Source organism: Peromyscus californicus, unplaced genomic scaffold (assembly GCF_007827085.1).
Source record: "Peromyscus californicus insignis strain IS unplaced genomic scaffold, ASM782708v3 Scaffold_15__1_contigs__length_86483966, whole genome shotgun sequence".
In the NCBI taxonomy this organism is placed as follows: domain Eukaryota; kingdom Metazoa; phylum Chordata; class Mammalia; order Rodentia; family Cricetidae; genus Peromyscus; species Peromyscus californicus.
Window position 1 is genome coordinate 65,665,720 of NW_026294447.1, and position 10,879 is coordinate 65,676,598.

At 49.2% G+C, this 10,879-nt stretch overlaps 1 long non-coding RNA gene across 1 annotated transcript; it reads right to left on the reverse strand.

Moving 5' to 3' along the window:
* Window positions 1–6,637: 6,637 nt before the first annotated feature.
* On the reverse strand, window positions 6,638–10,502 carry LOC128110550 (uncharacterized). Its single transcript, XR_008218247.1, has 3 exons — window positions 10,340–10,502; window positions 8,178–8,272; window positions 6,638–6,844 (listed from the first exon to the last, which is right to left on the reverse strand). It is a non-coding gene; the product is annotated as an uncharacterized LOC128110550 (long non-coding RNA).
* Between the last annotated feature and the right edge of the window lie 377 nt (window positions 10,503–10,879).

Sequence of the window (10,879 nt, forward strand, 5' to 3'; positions counted from 1 at the left end):
TTGCCCACTGAACATCTCTCCAGAGCAACCCAAAAACTTCCTCACATTCTCTTGACTCCCTCTTCACAGTGAAATATCCTGTCAATAGTTCCAAGCAACCTTTATCACAGCAACACTGCTACCTGTGCTAGAACCTAGACCTGGAATTGTCACTCAGGGCTGGAACTTCCTCCTGACATCTGCTCTCACTGACATAGTCACTGGATGCTGGAAAGGGGAAGAAGGTAGAGGAAAGCCCCTCTGTCCTCTGACCCCTGGCGTCGGGGCAGTGGGGTAGCACGTGGCCACCATGCTGACAGCGACCTGCAGTACTTCACCTGTGCAGGCTTCTGTGCACACAGAAGTCCTGGGCCTTCTGGGGTGGAGGCTGGAAAAGAAGGCAATAAATGAGGGGAAGAGACCAGTGCCTGGCTGTGGCCCAGAGGAGGAGGCCACGCACTTAAGAAATGTCATGTCTAGTGTTTATATTCCATTCTGTCTCTCGGCACAAAGAGAGAAGAGAGAGCATGCCCCCGCAGGGTCACAGGCCCAGAGAAAATCCTGCACAGCCCCCAGGACAAGTAGCAGAGCCTGGCCAGACCCTCTGCATGAGAATCAGCACCCTCCTCAGAAGAAGCCACTGCCGGGGGCAGCTGGGGCCTGGACAGCTCTGCTTCAGATTTAAGACTGATTTTTTTTTCCTTAAGAAACCAGAAGAAAAGGTGGTTTTTTGAGCTCATCTGCATTACAGATCAGGCCTCGGAGAGAATCAGCCATCCATAATTCATTACATGTTTCCTGCCGGGGATGGAGACAGCCTGATCCTAGCAACAGAGTCATAGCAACAGGAGCTGAGGCAGAGCTGCTCCGCCCACCAGGGAGAGGACGGGGAGGGGTGGGGGGCGGTGAGGGAGGGGGGTGAGGTGCGTGGCTCCTGGCTCTTCACATGGAATGGCAAAGTTCACAGGGGTTACAAAGGAAGATGGGGGCTGAAAGTGGAGGTGGGGTTGAGGAAACTGGGGTGATGGCATAGAAGGAGGGAGAATGGGGAAGGGGTGGAGGGGGTTGGAAGGAAGAACATGTGAATTTGAGCTGCATAAACTCTAGCTAAGGTAGGAGGCCGGTAGTGTTTGTAAAGATCCTTGCCAGCTGCCACACTGTCTGGTGCCCATCAACTCAGTATACAGACAGGGTCACTGGGGGACCACCTCATTGTCAGTTGTTAACGGAATCACATAACTCTGAGGAGTGCCTGGCTGCCAGTGTGAAGGAAGTCCATGGGCTCTGAAGAGAGCATGGTGTGTAAACAGCAACCCTCAGCCCTCACTTGGTACATCAGTGTCACCAACTGGTAACAGTGTGCTCTAGACACACCTGCCGTTTGACCCCTCACTATCAAATACAAAGCCCACCTGACGCTGACCACTTGATCTTGGGGTCTTTGGGCCTATGAGGAGAACATTGTTTCTTCTATATTTGAAACTGTTGAGGATACTGGAGGAGCCACTGGACATTTGCAAAGCAATTCAGAAAATACCATGAAAGTTCTATATGGAGGACGCCATCAGAGCCACTGACACCCATGAACTGTGTGGAAATGACTACCAGAGCCACTGAAAGCTGGAAAGCCATGTGGAGGTCACCTCCAGAGGTACAGAAATCCTCAAGCCTGTGAGCGCCTGGTCAGAGAATGTGAGCCTTGCCATGTGGATGCTTGGACTTAAACTCAGGTCTTCTGAAGGAAGAGCCAGTGCTCTTAACTGCTAAGCCATCTTTCTAGCTCCCAAGCCTTGTTTTTGAAAGCTTCATTTTTTTTTTTCATCCTTTAGAAATGGTCCTTGTCACAGCAGCCACCACATGGTTCCCAACTTCTTAATGGAACCATGGCTAGATATACAGTACCTAGCCATCCATACAATCCTCTGACCACCCATAAAACAACAGTGGCCTCCAAGCAGCTGAGACAAGCTAAGAGCTCTCGAACATCACATGCACCCCTCTCACCGTTAGCTTGAGGGTGTTCAGATGATACTTGTCAACTACAGGCAGAGCAGTGAGGGTCTCTATGCCAGGTGAAGAGAATGTCATTTTGCTAGCCAATATGCCTTACATTCCAAGTCTTCATGGGACAACCTGCCCTCCTGAGCAGCATGCTGGCTGCTGGGACTCATGGGAAAGTGGCCCTGATCTAGAACAAAGGGCTCATTGGTCTGCCCTGTGTCTGCCCAGATCCTGAGTGAACACCATCCTGCCTTTGCACTGCCTCTACAGCCAAAGATGAGAATGTCTTAGGAGCCCACTGGTCTCTGCCAAACTGCTGAATTGAAGGTTATCAGGACCTGGGAAAGCATCCAGTACAAATAGAAAATTGTGATGCCCTGCAATCCCTTCTCACCCTGTGTCCCTAAAGCCAAGAGGGGTTCTGGCTAGCATAGTGTTCCCAGTCAGCCTGAGACCAGTGCAGGAGAGTTTCCTCCCTTCCCCTCAACATTGTCAAAACTATCTCATCTGAACATCTGGTGGTATTTTCCTGTGTTTGAAATGTTGGTTTCCCTAAGGCAGTGGTTCTCCAACTTCCTAGTGCTGTGACCCTTAATACAGTTCCTCATGTTGTGGTAACCCCCAATCATAAAATTATTTCCTTGCTACTTCATAACTGTAATTTTGCTACTGTTGTGAATCATAATGTAAATATCTGACATGTAAGATATCTGATGGGCAACCCCTGTGAAAGGATCACTCAACTTCCAATGGGGTCATGACCCACAGGTTGAGAACCACTACCCTAAGGTCAAATGGAAAAGCTACTGTCTTAGTTAGGGTTTCTATTGCTGTGAAGAGACATCATGACCATGGCAACTCTTATAAAGGAAAACATTTAATTGGGGTGGCTTACATTTTCAGAGGTTTAGTTCATTATCATCATGGTGTGACATGGTGGCATGCAGGCAGACATGGTGCTGGAGAAGGAACTGAGAGTTGTGCATCTTGACCCAAAGGCAACAGGAAGTGGTCTGAGTGTTAGGTTGAGTGAAGCTTGAGCGAAGGAGAGCTCAAAGCCCACCCCAAAGTGACACACTTCCTCTAACAAGACCATACCCACTCCAACAAAGCCACACCTCCTAATAGTGCCACTCCCTATGAGCTTATGGGGGCCAATTGTTCAAACTGCCACAGGTACCTTCAGCAATAGGTCAGTTTTGGAACCACTCATTCTGCAGAGTTCCTGTGGTCCCTTCAAAGCTCCCCAGGCACAGACACAGATGGGAATACTACTGACCACTGTAGGGGGAGGTAATCAGGAACATCAGCAAACCGAGAACAGGAGATCCGTGCCCTTGTATTTAAAATGATTCAATGACTCCTCCTGTGGGTGTGGTGACACTTTGCCTCAAAGAGTGGACAGGTGGCCATACCTGTAATGCGTCCTTGGCTGAAGCCTCCTCTGAAGCCCCCAAGAACCAGCCCCTGGCTGCTCAGGAGCGCCACTAACATCACAGCCCAGTCAGTGTCTTTGCTGTCTACCTGGTTTGATAAAAGTCTGTGGCAGGAGTCCAAACAGATCCACTGTTTTAAAATGTCATGATATGTGTTCCCCTAAAATGGAAAACACAAAGCAAGCAGGAGCACAGGCCCTAGCCAGCAACCTGTCAAGCTCACCTAGGCCGAGAGAACTCTAACACATTCAAGGATAACCAGGGACACTGGGTACTTAAAACTGTTCATGATCAGCAAGAGGGTTCTTGGCAGGTAAAAGTACCCAGCACCAGCTGTATAAGCTGAAGACCTGAGTTCAGTTCCTGGACCCATACCCCAGTCACACACAAAAATAATAAACACAGTTATAAAAGCTGTTCCTGTGCAACTGCTCACTGGCGGGCTTGGTAAAGCTTGGTGACACAAAGCTTGTGATCTCTTGCCTGGGTTATATCTCTGGGACAAAAGCTACTTGTAAGAAGATGCGGCAGCCCTGGGTAGCGGAGAAGCAAGCCATCTCCATCCTTTCCCGTGAGCCTCCTGCCCAATTCCAACATCATGGGTGTCTCTCAGACATGAGTGTGTGTGTGTGTGTGTATGTTTGGGTGGTTTCTCTTCATGTTCCAATTGCATGCGAACTGGCCTGTTAATTTTGCCATGTGACCTGGTTTCTACGATGTTTTTTGCCACTGGCTATTTTATTATTAGCAATATATAACTGCTGCATAAAAAGAGATCCTCTTCCCTGGCTCTTGTGGTTGTTGACCTCTATGTATTTCTTGTGGAACCTGGAGATCTATTTCACATTCTCACCCAAAGAATGGGCTCTTGTCCACAGAATAGCTCATCAGCTATGTAGGTGTGGTTGGGGTGACTCTCGAGGACCTGCCAACCACCCACAAGCTTCCGTATTCTTCTTCCTTAGTGACTGCTCCAAACCATGGCTATGATCACAAACAAAGAGAAAAGAATGGTAGTGAGTGGGGAACCATTGTTCCAGAAGGGGCAGGTGTGCATGACAGACTGGGGTATGGGCACAGGCACTAAAGCCCATTACTATTCAGCCCAGGAAGTGAAAGTTTTATTCATGCTCAATAGGAACTAAAGCCTCCTCCTCCTCTTCCTCTCCCTCCTTCTCCTCTTTCTTCTCTTCCTTCTCCTCCTTTTTGAAAGAAGGTTTCACTGTTCAGCCCTGGCTGACCTGGAACTTGCTCTGTAGAAAAGGATGGCTTTGATGAATTTAACAGAGATCCACCTGCCTCTGCCCAGTCCTGGGATTAAAGACATGTGCTCCCACCCCAGCCCAAGTGGTGACTTTGGACAGCCCCTAGAAACAGCAGGTTTATATGCTACCAAGGGAAGAACTGGATATTTTAAATTTTCAAAGTAAACTGTCTTGAATTCCTGGGTTAATTTTCTCTACTATGTTTGGAACTTTCTCTTGGCAACCATCAAGATCATTTTTTATCAAACTCGGGGACAGGAAGCACTAGCTTCACTGTGAGTTAAGTGGGATACAATTTGGTGTGAAGTTCTGGTCTCAATGCGTTTCCTTCTGCCTGGCTGGAAGAGTCACTGTCACCCCCGTAGATGCATTTTTTTTTTTTTTTTTTTTTTTTTGGTTTTTCGAGACAGGGTTTCTCTGTGTAGCTTTGCGCCTTTCCTGGTACTTGCTTTGGAGACCAGGCTGGCCTTGAACTCACAGAGATCCACCTGGCTCTGCCTCCCGAGTGCTGGGATTAAAGGCGTGCGCCACCACCGCCCGGCGTATTTTACTGAGTTCTTTTATGCCACTTCCAGCCATAACTCCTCCAAGGTCATTGCCCTGCCTTAGGTAAGGTGTATGTATACTTCATCTGCTGTGTGCTGTCTGATCTAACCCTCCCAGCCACTGTCCTCACTGGCACGTCCCTCCTCTGGCTCACAAACAGGCACCGGAAGCACGCAGCACCTCACACTCATGCCCACAATGCACTATTAGAAGTCAGTGGTGTTGAAATTTGCATATAAGAGGAAAAGCAATCGAACTGACTAGGGCCTAATGCCTTTTAAATTATTTTATTTATTATTTCATGGGGGGGGGCACATGCATACCACAGCACCTGTGTGGAGGTCTGAGAAACTATGGGGTGTCAGTTCTCTCCTATCACCATGAGGGTTCCAGGGCTTGAATTCAGGTAGTCAGGCTTTTGCGGCAAATACCTGTACTGGCCGAGTCATCACGCCTTGCCTAGACTAGTGTTTTTAAACTAATTGGATGATGGGTGACACATGCTACTTCCAGCGTGTGCCTTCCCCTCAGAGGGCTCCATGGTCATAAGCAGCATCTACTGGGGTGCAAAAGGGGACCTCCAGGCAGTGCTCAGCAGCAGATCTGTGTGGATCTGAAACAGGGAGGGAGGTGAGGTGGGGCAGGAGAATGTGCCGGAAGTCAAGAACTAGGGCTGATGTTCATGGCAGCCAAACACATGGCATCACGGCTTTCCCTTGACATTAACCGTTATTAAAATCAGACATTGTAACAATAGAAACTGCTCCCTGCTGCTTTACACTGCCCTGGGCCAGTCTCCAGGCTGCTCCCACACAGGTAAGAGGGCAGAAAGTGCAAAATTCCATCGCTCCCTGATTCCCAGCTGTGACCTCCTGCTGTAGCAGGCCAACTCTACAGGCCTCCATATCTGGCACCAGCTTCAATTCCAGGAGGAATTCTTAGTTGACCTCCTGTGATGACAGCAGGGGTCAGAGGCAAGGTGAGCCCTGGCTGGACCCAAGCAGTCCGCCATACCTGTCCCCCTGGATCTTAAGGTTGCAGCCCTATGTTTGGCCTCACACATGCATGCTGCACACACACACGGGCCACATGCATCCATACACAGGGCTCATTTCTCTACCTTCTGAATTTGGTGCCCAAAGACGATTGCCATTCTACTTATGGGCTAAAGAGAAACCACCAGGGCACATGTCACTCATCAGTGTCTGTGGGCCAATCATAAAACAGATTCATGTCGTAGCAGCGTGCTTATAAAAGACGTGGTGTGCTCTGCTGGGCAGCGGTGGTGCACGCCTTTAATCCCAGCACTTGGGAGGCAGAGGCAGGCGGATCTCTGTGAGTTCGAGGCCAGCCTGGGCTACAGAGTGAGATCCAGGAAAGGCTCCAAAGCTACACGGAGAAACCCTGTCTCAAAAAAACCAAAAAAAAAAAAAAAAAAAAAAGACGTGGTGTGCTCAGTCACATCCTCTCTGGGACTGCAGAGATGGCTCCGTGGTTAAGGATACTGTCTGCTCTTCTAGACGAGCCCAGCATCCACGTAGGGTGCTTCACTGTCACCGAACTCCAGCTTCAATGAATCTGATGCCATCTTCTGGCTTCTGGAGGTACACTCCAACACTTGGCAGACACAGACACATACACACATAAAAATAAAAGTAAATATTACTTTTAATGTCCTCTGGGCAAAGATTTACTAGCCAGGAGGGAGCATGTCTATGTTCCTAAACAATGTTTTTGCTGTTGTAGGGGTTTTTTTAAATTTGTTTTTATTTTTAATTATGTGTATGCATGTGTGTGTCTATATATACATATGTTCACATTCATATGGATATCCACAGAGGCCAGAAGAGGGTGTTGGATCTCTCCAAGCCAGAGTTACAGGTTGTTTCGAGCTGCCCGGTGTAGGTAGGTGGTAATATTCCAACCCAGGTCCTCTGCAAGAACAGCAAGTGCTCTTAGTTGCTGAGCCATCTCTCCAGCCCAACTGTTGGGGGATTTTTATTTGTTTGGTTTGTTTTTTTGAGATGTGGTCTCATGTAGCATCGGCTGGCCTCAAATTCACTATGTACCCAAGAATGCTTGAACTCCTAATTGTTCGATCTCCTACTCCCAAGTGCCAGGATGACGGATGTGTGCCACCATGTTACCTATACCTAGAAAAATAGCTTTTTGTTTATTTGTTTGGGTACTAGGGATTTAACTTGTGGCCTTGAGCTTGCTGGGAAAACACATTACAGCTAAACTAAATTCCCAGCTCTCAATAAAACTCTTAGAGGGGGTTAATTGCCTGAAACACACACACACACACACACACACACACACACACACACACACACACACACACAGAAAGGTAGGGTGCAAAGACATGTGCCTATAAGGATTCAGCTTTTGTCTGTCATAAAACATGTCCCCAAAACTGTGTGGGTTGTGAGGGTAGCAGGTGGGACTCCAGGAAACTTCAATGACGTCCTGGGTCAGGCAGGTACTGGTGGCTCTTGAACACCCTTAATCTACCTGTATTTTCCAGTTCTTTAGTGAGGGCAATGAGCAGGTGGGAGGAGCTGTAATTCAGGGACCTGCCTCCACTAGAAGGTTCTAGAAAACATCACTGTTGGCAGAGACTGAGCAAAGCTTCAGATGGGGTTTTCAGAAGAAGTCGAAGCGGGGCACAGGTCAGCTTCAGTTGTCTGACCTTCCCTGTGGTCACCATGGGCGAAGAGCAGGGAGAGCGCCTCACTGACAGGCACCTCTTCCCTGGAGGCGGCCTCAGGAAGCAGAGCACAAGCCGCTTGACTGTCCCTGAACAGGGTCTGGCAGCAACACCCAGCTGCCTCTTCCCAAAAAGACACGGAGCTAAAGGAAGTGATGGGACGTCTTCCCGTCAGAGGCACAAGGAGAGACCAATACCCAAAGCAGTTCTTTATCATGCCTCCCTTCTTTCTCCTTTTACCTCTTTTCTCTCCTCTTTCTTGTCTTTCCAATTCAACGCTGACACAGAACGGGATAAGCCCTTCATCTCTGGGCAGGTGACCCGGTCAGTCTCTCCTGAAAGACAGGCAGACACTGTGAGTCTAGAGACTGTTTCCACCCAATCGCGAGGCCGGTCAGCTCAAAGCACACAGCGAGCAGGTCACTGACCTTCCCACAGAGAGCTTTCAGGGGTGTACAAAGGGGGAAGGCAGCCTTTAGTTCTCTCCAGCCAGGGAAGCTGAGAAAATGACCTTTGGCTCCTGGCTCTGCAGGGGGTAAGGTTAGAGAGGGGCCAAGAAGAAAAGCCTGCTCCTTACACTCTCCCCTGGGGCTGGGAACCAAGGGGAGGGGGAAACCAGGGGGACCTCAAACCTCTGAAAGACAGAACTCTGTGTCCCTCACCCCAGGAAAAATGACCCCCACACACAACCCATATTCCTGGAGCCCAGCTGGCTCCAATTGAGCAAGGATGTTTCTAACTCTATAACCTAGAAATCAGAAATAAGAGTGGAAAATTTTAAACCCAAAATCTCAAGGACAAGGGATAGAATCAGGGAGCTTGTGAGCAGGGACAATCAGGACTCAGAGCCATGAATTGTGATGGTTTTGATTAGAGAACAAATTGTATAGCCGTCTTCAGCTGCCTCTCTCCTGACAGCTCAGGACATAATAGAGTGGATTGGGGGGTGACAGGTGGAAGGGACTGCCCCTGCCTTTGAGTGTTTATTTTCCAAAGAATTGCCCTCTATCCACACGTCCTCAGAACCAAGCAAGCTGGGGCCAGTGTAAGAAGCCAAGGACAGGCAAGGAACATACCAGCCTCTGCCCTGACAGTGACCAACTGAAGGACATCAGGGAAGTTCAGGCATTGTCCACAGAAAGGAAGCTGTACTTTGTCTACCACATGGGAGTTTATAAAGATCCCAGGACATCCCCTGTGCATGCTCCACAGCAGGGCTTCAAAGGGTGAAGGATCATATATAATAATAATACAAAAGAGGAATGAAGCACCCATTCAGCCCTGGGTGTGAGCAAACACCATCTACCCAGCCTAGGGCATGGAGTAGGGGGTACTCATTCTATCCGAGATAGTGCTGTCAAGCCCAGACTTCTCTGGAGCCATTAGTTACCCAAGCAATGTTGTACAGGCTGGTTGTGAGACCCTTCCCTACCAGAGTGCCACTCACCTTTACATCCCTTGAGGAATCCCTCTTCATGGTCCCCAGCCTTCTCTAGGACTTCCTAGCACCCCACAATATCACTCACACCATGTCTGCTATCTGAAGGGATTAGTATTGGCTCAGGACACACCAAGACCAAGTTCTCAACACAAAGGAGATTGATTTGGCCCAGAGGGACAAAGAGCAAGGAAAAAGAGACAAAGACTGGAGATAGAGGACGAGGGAGAAGGGGAAGGGAACAAGGGAGAGGGGTCGGGGTATTTGTCCCAGAGTGGGACAAAGGACTGATTCTGGATAGAGAGGAGACAAAGCTAGCCAATAGACAAGTGGTGATTTATAAAGGCAAAGGGGAAAACTCCATGTTAGGATGAGGTGTTAATTGGGCATATTAATTAGGTGAGCCAAAGGGGACTTTTGATTGCTGGACTTCAATACTTTGATAGTTGGACCCTGGTGATCAGCTTCAGGGGGAAGAAGTGGCCAAATAAAGGAATAGTCCTTGGTGGCTAGCTTTAGAAATATAATCTAATGGTTTTTAGCAAGGCTGAGGGAATGCAGGAGAGGGCAAGGCCTGCCAGAGCCATGTTTGCCATGCTCAGGCTGGCTAGAGTCCCTTCCCTATCTGCTCCACCATTCAAGAGTCGGCTGAAGGCTAAACCCTTCTTCCTGGCCAATCAGCACTGCCTTTGGGCCAGTGTACCAGGTACTAAAATGGTGACTGGACCTGGAGCTTTACATACCATAGACCCTCAGGAAGTCCCAGAAGTTAGTACTGCATCCATGCACCGAAGCATGGAGCCAGCAAGCCACTTCCCACTGATGGGACTGGAATTCAAATTCCTATCCTCTGGGATACCCAAGCTGGTCCCAGGAGAGGAGAGCCTGGGCTACCTGAGACTTGTTTCAACAAAACAAAACATAAAAATGGCCCCTTAGGGAAAGAGTGCTCATGTGTTCCTACCTGGAAACATACGGGGACATCAGCATCATTTCAGCCGAGAATAAATCCCAACCCCTTATTTTTTTCCTTCTTGCAGTGGCCTGTTTGTCAAGAACAGAGTCAAAGATGACACCCACAGGGATAGATTGTGCCCGAGGACAAGGGCCATCGGTTTCTACTTGGAGCCAGGCGGCTCCCTGGCTGGGGACAGCAGTTGGCTCTGGGGCAGAGCCCATTCCTTGAACTCTAGAGTCCACAGCAAGCAAGAGACAATGCTCCAGGGGTCCACACGCTCGCAGGAGGCTCCCCCTGCAGGCTGGGAAGGCTCAGTGCGCCCCTGGTTTCCTGCTCCACAACAGCTTCCCGGTAAATCCTTGTGTCAGTTTCACTGGACACTGAGCGAGAAAAGCGATGCTGGGAGGGACGGGGAATGACACACACAGCCGCTCCGGAAGACATTAACTCAGAGCCCGATGCACATGAGAGGGTCGCAGGACCTCAAGAGCTGCCCTTTGTCACATTAACACTGATAAATGACAGCCGAGCCCAGAAGGAACGGTG